Below are 10,921 nucleotides of genomic sequence, written 5' to 3'. Positions count from 1 at the left end.
AGTGATTGTGTGGTGTGGAATGTGAGTGAGATTTGGCCTCGGTATTGTCTTACATAACGGCAGCTGCTCCTTACGCCATGTTGTCGTGTGTGGTTTTTACAAATCAATAAAAACCGAACTTACTGCAACAAAATAATGGGATGAAGAATGAAGAACGACTGCCTGAAAGAGCAGCGGATTCTGAAAAACGTTCTCCATGAGCAGGAAGCCAAGCTGGTGCCCCTTCCATTCATTGCTGGCTGGCACCCACCCAGCTCAACATCATGAGGGAAATAGATAGGATGAATGCACAGCCTTTTGCTGCACTGGGCCTGTACTCGCTGGAGTTTAGAAGGATGAGGGGAATGGGGACCTCATTGAAACTTACCGAATAGTGAAAGGCCTGGATGTGGAGAGAATGTTTCGAGTGGAAGAGTCCAAGATCAGGGGCCATAGCCTCAGAATAAAAGGACGTACCTTTACAAAGGAATTGAGGAGGTTTCTTTAGTCAGAGGATAGTGAATCTGTGGAATTCATTGCCACAGACGGCTGTGGAGGCCATCAATGGATATTTTTAAGGCGGAGATAGACAGGTTCGTGATTAAGTACAGGTGTCGGGGGTTATGGAGAGAAGGCAGGAGAATGGGTTTGAGAGGGAAAGATAGATCAGCCGTGATTGAATGGTGGAGTAGACCTGATGGGCCGAATGGCTAATTCTGCTCCTAGAACTTATGAACTTACCCAATGTAGGGAAATCAATGTGGAATTGTGAGTGTTCAGAGGAGAACATGTTACCCGTCCATTCTGCAAGAGTATGAGAAACAGAGAGAGGGACAGTCCTTTAGTTTAGTTTACAGCTACAACATGGGAACTCACCCTTTGGCCCATCGAGTCCACACCTGCACCAGCCAGCCTATTCAGGAACCCACGAACACTCACACTATCAACACAACCACAATTACAAAACACTAAGCGACTGAATATTGAGCAAAATTATACTCCACAGCTAATGACGTTTTAGTCTCACAAACACACAGCCACTGTTACCTCCGCAGGTCAGGCAACATCTTTGGAGAATATGGATATGCAAGATTTCCATTCCATTCAAATGGTCCTGACCTGAAACATCACCTATCTATGTTCACCAGAGATGTTGCCTGACCTACTGAGTTACCACAGCTCAATGGGCCAAAAGGCCTGTTTCTCGGCTGTATCTCTAAAGTCTAAAGGCAGGAAGCAAACTGGTAACGGGGCTTTAAAAACAAGGAACTGCAGATGCTGCAGTTCCTTGTTTTTAAAGTCCCTGTTACCAGTTTGCTTCCTGCCTTTAGACTTTAGAGATACAGCGTAGAAACAAGCCTTTTGGCCCATTGGGTTTGCCGACCAGCGATCACCCGTACACTAGCACTATCCTATGCACCAGGGACAATTTACGGCAGCTACAAACCTGTACATCTTTGGAATGTGGGAGGAAAGCGGAACACCCGCAGAAAACCCACGCAGTCACGAGGAGAACATGCAAACTCCATACAGACAGAACCCGGGTCTCTGGCGCTGTTAAGGCAGCACCTCTACCGCTGCACCACTGTTACAAATTCCGATCCAGTTTGCCCACTCGCCCTTTCTTCACCAGCCGGCCCTGTGGGACTTTGTCGAAACCCTGCCTGAAAGAAAAGAAAATTGCTCTGAAAGAAATCCAGGTCTTTATCAGCTCCAAAATCAGGAGTAGGGTGGCCATTTTAAGCCTGCCTAATTATGTCAGTGATTACTTGGGCCTAACCTTCAGCAGAGCGAAGTGTGAGATTGTGGCGGTGGTCTGTGGGGCTTCCTGAGCCAAGGTGAAGGGGGCCCACTCTGAGGCCTTGCACAGGGAGCCCCGTCTGCAACTGGTTAGCACCACTCGATTACACTGCAATCTCAGGCTGCAGTGAGTGAGCATCAGCATGCTGAGAGCTGTGACAGTTCCTCCACATTCCTGTCTCCAGGGGAAGGCTTTGGCACTGCTAATCCCAGCACCGAGCATATTTGGCAGCCATTTGCAGAGTGATGGAAACTCCACAGTAATCGGTTTAATGAGCACCATCTGAGCTGAGCAGACCAACCCCCCCCCCCCCCCCTCCACTTCCCCAGCCCCCTCATGCACTCATATCTTTCATCTTTTTTCTTCGTCCAGTTTCTTCATCTAGTTTCTTCCTCTCTCTCGCTCTCTCGCTCTCTTTTCCCTCTTAAGTTGTGTATGCATCTGTCTGCTCCCCCTTATCTCTCTCTCTCTCTGCTCCCACATTTCTACTTGTCTATTACTTGTGCTTGTGTTTATGTTGTTGTTTTCAATCTATCTTGAACTATCACGGCAATATCTCCCTTTTCTTTCTGCTTCTAACTTCCTATCCAACATTTCTTTATTCATTTGTCAGGTATTCTGCACCACTCCCTATCCCCAGTACACTCACACACACAGTCACACACCTACAGTGACACACACACAGTCTAACACACACTCACTCACTCACACACACACACACACACACAGTCCCATGTACACATACAGTTACACACAGTCCCGCGTACACATACGCACACATTCCCACGTATACATACAGTCACGCACACACAGTTACACACACTCACAGTCCCACACACACAGTCGCACACCTACAGTGAGACACACACAGTCTAACACACACTCACTCACTCACACACACACACATACACACACAGTCCCATGTACACATACAGTTACACACAGTCCCGCGTACACATACGCACACAGACCCACGTATACACACAGTCACGCACACACAGTTACACACACACACAGTCCCACACACACAGTCACACGCATGCTGTTGGACACAGATACAGTCACATGCACACAGTCACATGCACACAGTCACACGCACACACACAGTCACACACACACAGTCTCACACAAACACGCAAAGAGTCACACGCACACATGCTGTTTTTATCTGTTTGTATCTGTCCAGATCTGCCCATTCCTCTCTACCTCTCCCCCCCCCCCCCCCCACACCCCCCACCCCCCCCCCCCCCACCCCCCCACCCCACCCAGCGAACTCCACAAACAACCCACGACTCCTCCAATACCGGCACCATTTCTGGCCTCGTGCATCAATATACACACAGAGCAAAGACCACAACTGCAGAAGATGTGTGACTGAAGGTATTTAGTGTCCATGCCACGAGCCCTGATTTCATCAACGACACAGTCCAACGGGGGTAGACCATTTGATGTGGGGTGGGGTCCATGTCCGTGAGCTGATAATTGCCATGTTTTGCTTTGACACACACCTACCGAGCCCAGAATCAGCTCACTACGCCTCTGCAACCAGGGCTGTTTCATTGTTTAGCAAGCGGCTGCCTGCCACCTTACTCCAAGAACTGCAAGAGTGCTAGCTGAAGAAGGAAAATAGAAGGCATTTATCTTGTAAGTTGATAGCAATGCATTTTAAATGGCTATTCATAGTGAGACAGGGTTTGATGAATCCTGCCTCCTCTCCCATTTCACAACCCCCAAGAATGCGTTGCTGTAATACTGTATATCCTAGGTTGGGCATTCAGCAGTAAAAGCAAGGAACTGCAGAGAGAGACACAAAAAGCTGGGGTAACTCAGCGGGTCAGACAGCATCTCTGGAGAAAAGGAATAGGTGACGTTTCGGGTCGACACCCTTCTTCAGATTCAGGAACTGCAAATGCTAGTTTAAACAAAAGGATACAAAGTGTTTGAGTAACTCAGCAGGTCTGGAGAACAGGGATAGTTGACTTTTCTGATCGGGACCTGATACGTATCCCAACCTGAAACATCACCCATCCATGTTCTCCAGAGATGCTGCCTGACCTGCTGAGTTACTCCAACATGTTGTGTCCATTGAGCCGTGGGTACACGGGTGTTCCAATAAATTCTACCTGTAATAACGATCATTGGACACAGGAGTTTAAAACAAGATTTTGTTTCAGCCTCGTTCAACGTTAACAGCAAAGAAATGACATGGTGCTCACATTGCATATGTTTGTATATCAGGTGATGATGTAATAAGGTCCTTTGACCACACGACTTATTTATATAACGGAATGCAAATAAGGCACAGTAATTTTTAGGAGATTGTGTGGTTACTAGAACCCAACACCGAGATATCCTCACGTGATCAACTCTCCACAGGCACGGGGTTCTTGCTATGGGAGGTCATGGCTCAGATGAGAAGAACCTCATGTTGGAATCAGGGGATCGAAGTTCAAAATGTTCAAGAAGGAACTGCAGATTCTTGAAAATCGAAGTGCTGGAGAAACTCAGTGGATGCGGCAGCATCTATGGAGCGAAGGAAATAGGCAACGTTTCGGGCCGAAACCCCAAAGTTCAGAGATATCTCAGCAAAAAATACCAAGCAAGCAGGCAAGCCTAGCCCTGAGGGGATAAGGAGAGAAGGCAGAAGAATGGGGTTGAGAGGGAAAGATAGATCAGTCATGATTGAATGGCGGAGTAGGCTTGATGGGCCGAATGGCCCAAATCTGCTTCTACCACTTATGCCATCATTACACATATATCTTCTTTCATGTTGGACAATCAACTGAAGCCCCCTCGACTCTCTCAGGATGTAAGCACCCCACAGAACATTCCTTGGTAGAGCAGGGAGCAATCTCCCGTTGCAGGGAGTGGATCGACAATGCTTCAGATTGGGACATTTTTTCAGACCGATTGTAGTAAGGGTGGAAATAGCTGGAAAAGAGGTGGGGGTAGGACAAAGACTGGCAAGTGATAGGTGGCGATTTTGTCTGAAGAAGGGTCTCGACCCGAAACATCCCCACTCCCTCTCTCCAGAGATGCTGCCTGTTCCACTGAGTCACTCCAGCATTTTGTGTCTACCTTAAGTGATAGGTGGATACAGGTGAGGAGGGTGTTCAGACTGAGCGGACCCGACCCGAAACATCACCCATTTATTCCCACCACAGATGTTGCCTGACCCACTGAATTACTCCGGCACTTGGTGTTTTGCTCCAGATTCTAGCATCTGCAGTTCCTTGTGTCTCCATGGTCCTCAGCTGATACCTCTCCTGAACCAACAACATCCAATGTCACGTTTCCAACATTGCATCCATAACTATGGTACTGAGGAAACTCATTAGCAGGGCCACAGGGCAAGTGGGACTGAGGAATAAACTGAACAGGAAGCTGTCAAGGAGTCCACCAGCAGAGTATTAGTCATTTCTTTGACTCCATTAATTGGCCAGTGAGGAAATGTACAGAGATCACAATCGTATATAAGAAACTCTAAATAAGATCGCCATGTCAGGCATTGTTTCACCCACAGGGTTACGTTGCTGTTTAGTTTTGTTTAAAGATACTGCATGGAAACAAAGAAACATAGAAAATAGGTGCAGGAGTAGGCCATTCAGCCCTTCGAGCCTGCACCGCCATTCAATGTGATCATCCAACTCAGTGTCCTGTACCTGCCTTCTCTCCATACCCCCTGGGCCACAAGGGCCACATCTAACTCCCTCTTAAATATAGCCAATGAACTGGCTTCAACTACCTTCTGTGGCAGAGAATTCCACACATTCACCACTCTCTGTGTAAAAAATGTTTTTCTCATCTCAGTCCTAAAAGATTTCCCTTTTATCCTTAAACTGTGACTTCTTATTCTGGACTTCCCCAACATCGGGGAATGGTGGGGAATTACAATATATATTAATGATCTGGATGAGGGAATTGAAGGCAATATCTCCAAGTTTGCGGATGACACTAAGCTGGGGGGCACTGTTAGCTGTGAGGAGGATGCTAGGAGACTGCAGGGTGACTTGGATAGGCCAATTGAGTGGGCAAATGTTTGGCAGATGCTTTATAATGGGAGGATAAATGTGCGGTCTCAGGGATTTTGGTGGCAAAAACCACGCAGACAGCAGACCATTATCGAAATGGTGGCCGATTTGGCTGTGGAGCCTGTGGCTCTACCAGCTGTGATACCGTGTTTTTGAGCTTTTGGCTGCAGAAAGCAAACTTGAAAGTATGTTAGCAATAAAAGCAAAACGGATTCCCTGAGTATAGGAGCACGGAGGTTCACTGCAGTTGTACAGGGTCTTGGTGAGACCACACCTGAAGTATTGGATACAGTTTTGGTCTGCAATTACATTAAATTTGCTTTAGGGAAGTTGCAAGAGAAGCGGTTCACCAGGACTGATCCTCCCGGGATGTCTGAATGACTGCTTATGAGAAAGACTGTGTTTCCTTCGGCAACATGCTCTCTAGAAGGAAGGAAGTTGTAGGAGGGGAATTTTTAGAAACTTACAAAATTCTTAGGGTCCTCAATGGCTAGATTTGGCAGATTGCTTGCAGGGAGAGAGAGAGAGAGCGGAAACACGGGGGCATGAATCGTCCGTGTGGTGAGCTACGAGCTGGATTCTGTGACCCGCAATCCTGACCAAGTGCTGAAAGCAACCGTGCCCGTCCCCGCACCCACTGCCTTCCCCATTGGACCGCTCCCCACATCGCTGCTACTATCTCAAATGCTGCAGATGCTGAAAATCTGCACCCAATTTCAGAAACACCCAGCAGGTCAGGCAGCGCCCATGGAGAGAGGATAGCCAAGTCCAAAGCAACGTTTCACTGGGTAAGGGTTTGTGTAATAAGATATGCGGAGGTCAGAATAACCCCGAGTCCCCTGTACCTGGTAGGGTGGAGGGTCATACAGTGTGCAAACAGGCCCTTCAGTCCAACTTGCCTAAGCCAAGCAACATGTCCTGTGTACCTCATGTACAGAATGTTGCGAGGAATAGGTCGGGTAAATCCAGGCTACGTCTTTATTCCTTGGAGCTTAGGAGGATGAGGAGTGAAGTTACAGAGGTGAACAAAATCATGAGAGGAATAAATCAATAGACAATATACAATAGTTAATAGGTGCAGGAGTTGGTCATTCGACCCTTCGAGCCAGCGCCGCCATTCAATGTGATCATGGCTGATCATCCCCAATCAGTACCCGTTTCTTTTGCTGTGTGAGCCTGTATCTCCTGACTCTGATATCTTTTTGAGCTCTGTCTAGCTCTCAAACTTGAAAGTATCCAGAATAACCGACTCCACCGCCCTCTCCCTGATAATTCCACGTCAGAAATCACAACTCTCTGTGTGAAAAAGTGTTTCACTCATCTACGTTCTGCAAATTATTAAATTTGCTTTAAACAGTGGCCCCTGTCCTGCTGTGCCAAGATCGGGACAAGTTTCCTGCCTCTAGCGTGTCCAATGACTGCAGCGAGTATGTGTTTCAATAAGGCAACATCCTTCTAAAAGGAGAGTGTAGGAGCCCAGCTGCTCCATTCCTGTTTCAGCTGTATGACAGTCCCTTCTTTTGGCAATTTGCTTGTGAACCGACGCTGCACTCCCTCAATAGCAATAATGTCCTTCCTCAAATTAAGGGACTAATACTGCACACAATACTCCAGGTGTAGTCTCTCTAGGGTCCTGTACAACTGCAGAACCTCTTTGCCCGTTATCGCTCCCCACATCGCTGCTACTATCCAGAGTAGGGGATGCTGAGAACCTGAGGTTTAAGGTGAGAAACAATAGCAGGTCAGGCAGGAACCTGAGCGAGAGGCCAGCAGCGTCCAAAGCAACCGCGTTTTAATTTTCTGTCTGTGTTTTGTAATGTAGATTTGCGGAGGTCAGAATTGGGGTGTGAGTGTGGGGGGGGGTGGTAGGGTGGGGGTCATACAGTGGGGGGAACACTTTTTCAGTCTCAACTTGCACTAAGCCACCCGACATGTCCTGTTCTACCTCATGTACAGAATGTTGCGAGGGGTCGGGTAACGAGGAGCGGCCTCCACTCAGGAAGAAGCTTAGGAGGATGAGGAGTGAAGTACAAGGTGACCGTCGCCGTCGAGGGGAATGGCCGAGTAGACGGAATACGGTTGGAGCGGTGGAGGAGTTGGTCATGCGACCCTGCGAGAGCCAGCGCCGCCATTCAATGCTGATCTGGCTGATCATCCCCAATCAGTACCGCTTTCTGCCTTCTGATTCATAGGCCCTGACTCTGCTATCTTTAAGGCTCTGTCTAGACTCCGGAAAGTATCCAGAGAACCGCCCCGCGGATCCCTGGGAGGTAGAGAATTCCACAGACTCACAACTCAACGGTGTGTAAAAGTGTTTCCGCCCTACGTTCTAAATGGGGTTACGAATTAGCTCCAGTGGCCCGGGTCCTGGACTCCCCCAACATCGGGAACACCACTTTCCCGCCTCGCGTGTCCAAACCGCGGGATCTTATATGTTTTCAATAAGATTCACCTCTCATCCTTCTAACCTCCAGAGTGCGACAAGCGCACCACTGGGCGTTCTCTTCAGCATATGGACAATCCCATCGCCAGCCGGAATTAACTTTGTGACTTTGACTCTGACATTCGGGGGGGGGGGAGAGTGCATGGATGAGATTCCTCAAATTTTTTGGACTAAAATCACACACTATGTGAGGTGTATGTCTCTATGGGTCCTGTACAATGTTGTGAAGGACCATCTTTGTGTCCTGTATGGCTGCAGAAATGCATTTTTGCCCAGAGTAGGGGAATCCAAAACCACAGGTTAAAGGTGACTCTCAATAGAATTAACAGGAACCTGAGGGGTCATTTTTTTACACAAAGGATGGTGTATGTTGGGAATGAGCTGTTTGAGGAGGTAGTTGAGACAAGTACTATCGCAGCATTTAAGAAACATTTAGACAGGTACATGGACAAGACAGGTTTAGAAGGATATGGGCCAAATGCAGGCAGGTGGGATGAGTGTAGATGGAGCATGTTGGCCGGTGTGGGCAAGTTGGGATGAAGGGCCTGTTTCCACGCTGTATGACTCTATGACTCTACACTAGTCACACCTGCCTGCATTTGGCCCATATCCATCCAAACCTACCGTATCCATGTATCTGTCTAAATGTTTCTTAAATGGTGTGAGGCTGGAGGAAGGAAGGGGATCCTCACAGAGGTGGCCGTCTGCTTCTGCACGTGTGTGTGCGTTTGTGTACATCAGTGGGGCATTGTTTGAGAATGCACTAATGTACATCAGTTGGTGAAGTAGCGCAGCGGTCGAGCTGCTGCCTCACAGCGCCAGGGACCAGGGGTTCAACCCTGACCTCCGGTGCTGTCTGTGTGGAGATTCCATGCTCTCCCTGTCACCACGTGGGTTTTCTCCAGGCGCTCCGGTCTCAGCCCACATCCCAAGGACGTGCGGGTTTGTAGGTTAAATTGCTTCTGTAAATTGTAAAGTGTACCTGCATGGGTTTTTCTCCACGTGCTCCAGATTTGTCCCACACTCCAAATACGATAATTGGCTTGGTGAAAAGGTAGGTTTTGTGTAGTGCGTGCAGGATAATGTTCATGTACCGGGGTGGTCGCTGGTGGATGCGGACTCACTAAACTAAACTAAACTTGGGGATGGTGCGGGGAGAAGCAGAGAGTGAAGTTCAACTGGAGGAGTACTGTATGTCCTGTCAATGGTTAGTCTGGGTCAGGGTCAGACAGACACACACACAGGCAGTGGGAATGGCAGACCCACAGGCACGCTGCCTGCCCTGCCCAGCAGGACTTAACCTCCCCGTTAGTCACGGGGCCTCTCAGCACTGCGGCTGTCTCCAGGGCTAGCGAGTGCCTCCTGTTACACTGCGGCCAGATGGCATTCACCAGCCCTTCAATGGGGGAAACGGAGAAACAACAGAGACACAGCCAGGCCGCCGCAGCCTGGTTGTGAGCAGGGAGCTGGGAACGTGTGGAGGATAGAAACATTCCTGACGGTGCGGACTCGCGATACCTCAGCCGATGTGGGCATTCCCCGCGATGTGAAATAAACCAGAAACATTCAGCAGGTCAAGCAGCATCTGTGGAGAGAGGAACAGTTAACATTTCAAAGTCTACGACTTCTATCGGGACTCCCCACAAACTCCGGCGTTCCAGAGAAAAAAATCCAAATTGGTCCAACCACTTCCTGAAGCCAATGCCCCCCTAATGCAGGCAAAAGGGAAAGTTGTTCTTGCCTTGACCTACGGTTCAAGTGTAATCTGGCACAGAGGTAAATCAACTAACTTGCTGAGTCTCAATACAAAGGCATTCTGTTGGACTATTAACTCGAGTCCTTTTATAATCAGCTTTTTATTCTGGAGTGTTAACACCCTCTCTTCCAAGTCAAACTGGATAAGCTCGTCTAATGCGGTAAATTCAGTTTATTCAAGGAATTGATTGTGGACATTGTTTAGTTTAGTTTCCAGATACAGCGCGGAAACAGGCCCTTCGACCCACCGAGTCCGCACCAACCAGCGATCCCTGCACATTAACACTATCCTACACACACTAGGGACAATTTACACATACACCAAGCCAATTAACCTACATACCTGTACGTCTTTGGACAGCCAGCACCCGTAGTCGGGATTGAACCCAGGTCTCCGGCGCAGTGATCGCTGTAATGCAGCAACTCTACCACTGAGCCACCGTGGCCAAGCTTCAAACAAAGGTTATCGGAGCCAGTGTGAGGAAGGCTTCATCTGCTGACAGGGTCATCAGAGTTATCAGTCCCAATAAACCTTCCTCAACCAGGGTGTAATGGAGCCTTCTTCAGCACCAGGGCCATCTGTTTGTCATAACTTCACCTCCTCAATCTCCAAACACCCTTCACTTAACACATCAAATGAATGACAGACTGAGCAGTGTTTCCATGGGCATTCGGTTGGATGGTATGGCAACAATTCCAAGTCTCCGCTGATAAGCAAATCTAATGAATTAGGTGCTGGTGATAAGAAAAATAAAATTGCTCTCTCACAGCAGCCTCCATTAACTCTGACAGTTAATGGGCTATCTGTGAAGCCAAATGTTCTCATCATCCACACCTCCACTGCACATACTGTAGATGGAGCATGAAGCCGAGAGTCAAGCAAGGGAGTCAAGAGTGTTTTATTGTCATATG

At 48.3% G+C, this 10,921-nt stretch overlaps 1 long non-coding RNA gene across 1 annotated transcript in view; it reads right to left on the bottom strand.

Annotated features, from left to right (window-relative positions):
• Positions 1–1,981, bottom strand: part of LOC129712225 (uncharacterized) — a 2,339-nt gene extending 358 nt beyond the window's left edge. The window contains exons 1-3 of the long non-coding RNA XR_008726013.1: positions 1,760–1,981; positions 1,427–1,643; positions 1–783 (exon numbers count right to left, since the gene is read on the bottom strand). The exon at positions 1–783 is cut by the window's left edge and continues 358 nt beyond it. This is a non-coding gene — a long non-coding RNA (uncharacterized LOC129712225). The remainder of the gene's footprint in view (positions 784–1,426; positions 1,644–1,759) is intronic.
• Between the last annotated feature and the right edge of the window lie 8,940 nt (positions 1,982–10,921).

Source organism: Leucoraja erinacea, chromosome 32 (assembly GCF_028641065.1).
Source record: "Leucoraja erinacea ecotype New England chromosome 32, Leri_hhj_1, whole genome shotgun sequence".
Lineage (NCBI taxonomy): Eukaryota > Metazoa > Chordata > Chondrichthyes > Rajiformes > Rajidae > Leucoraja > Leucoraja erinaceus.
Note: the sequence above shows the minus strand (reverse complement) of the source record. Positions and strands in the feature narration are given on the sequence as shown.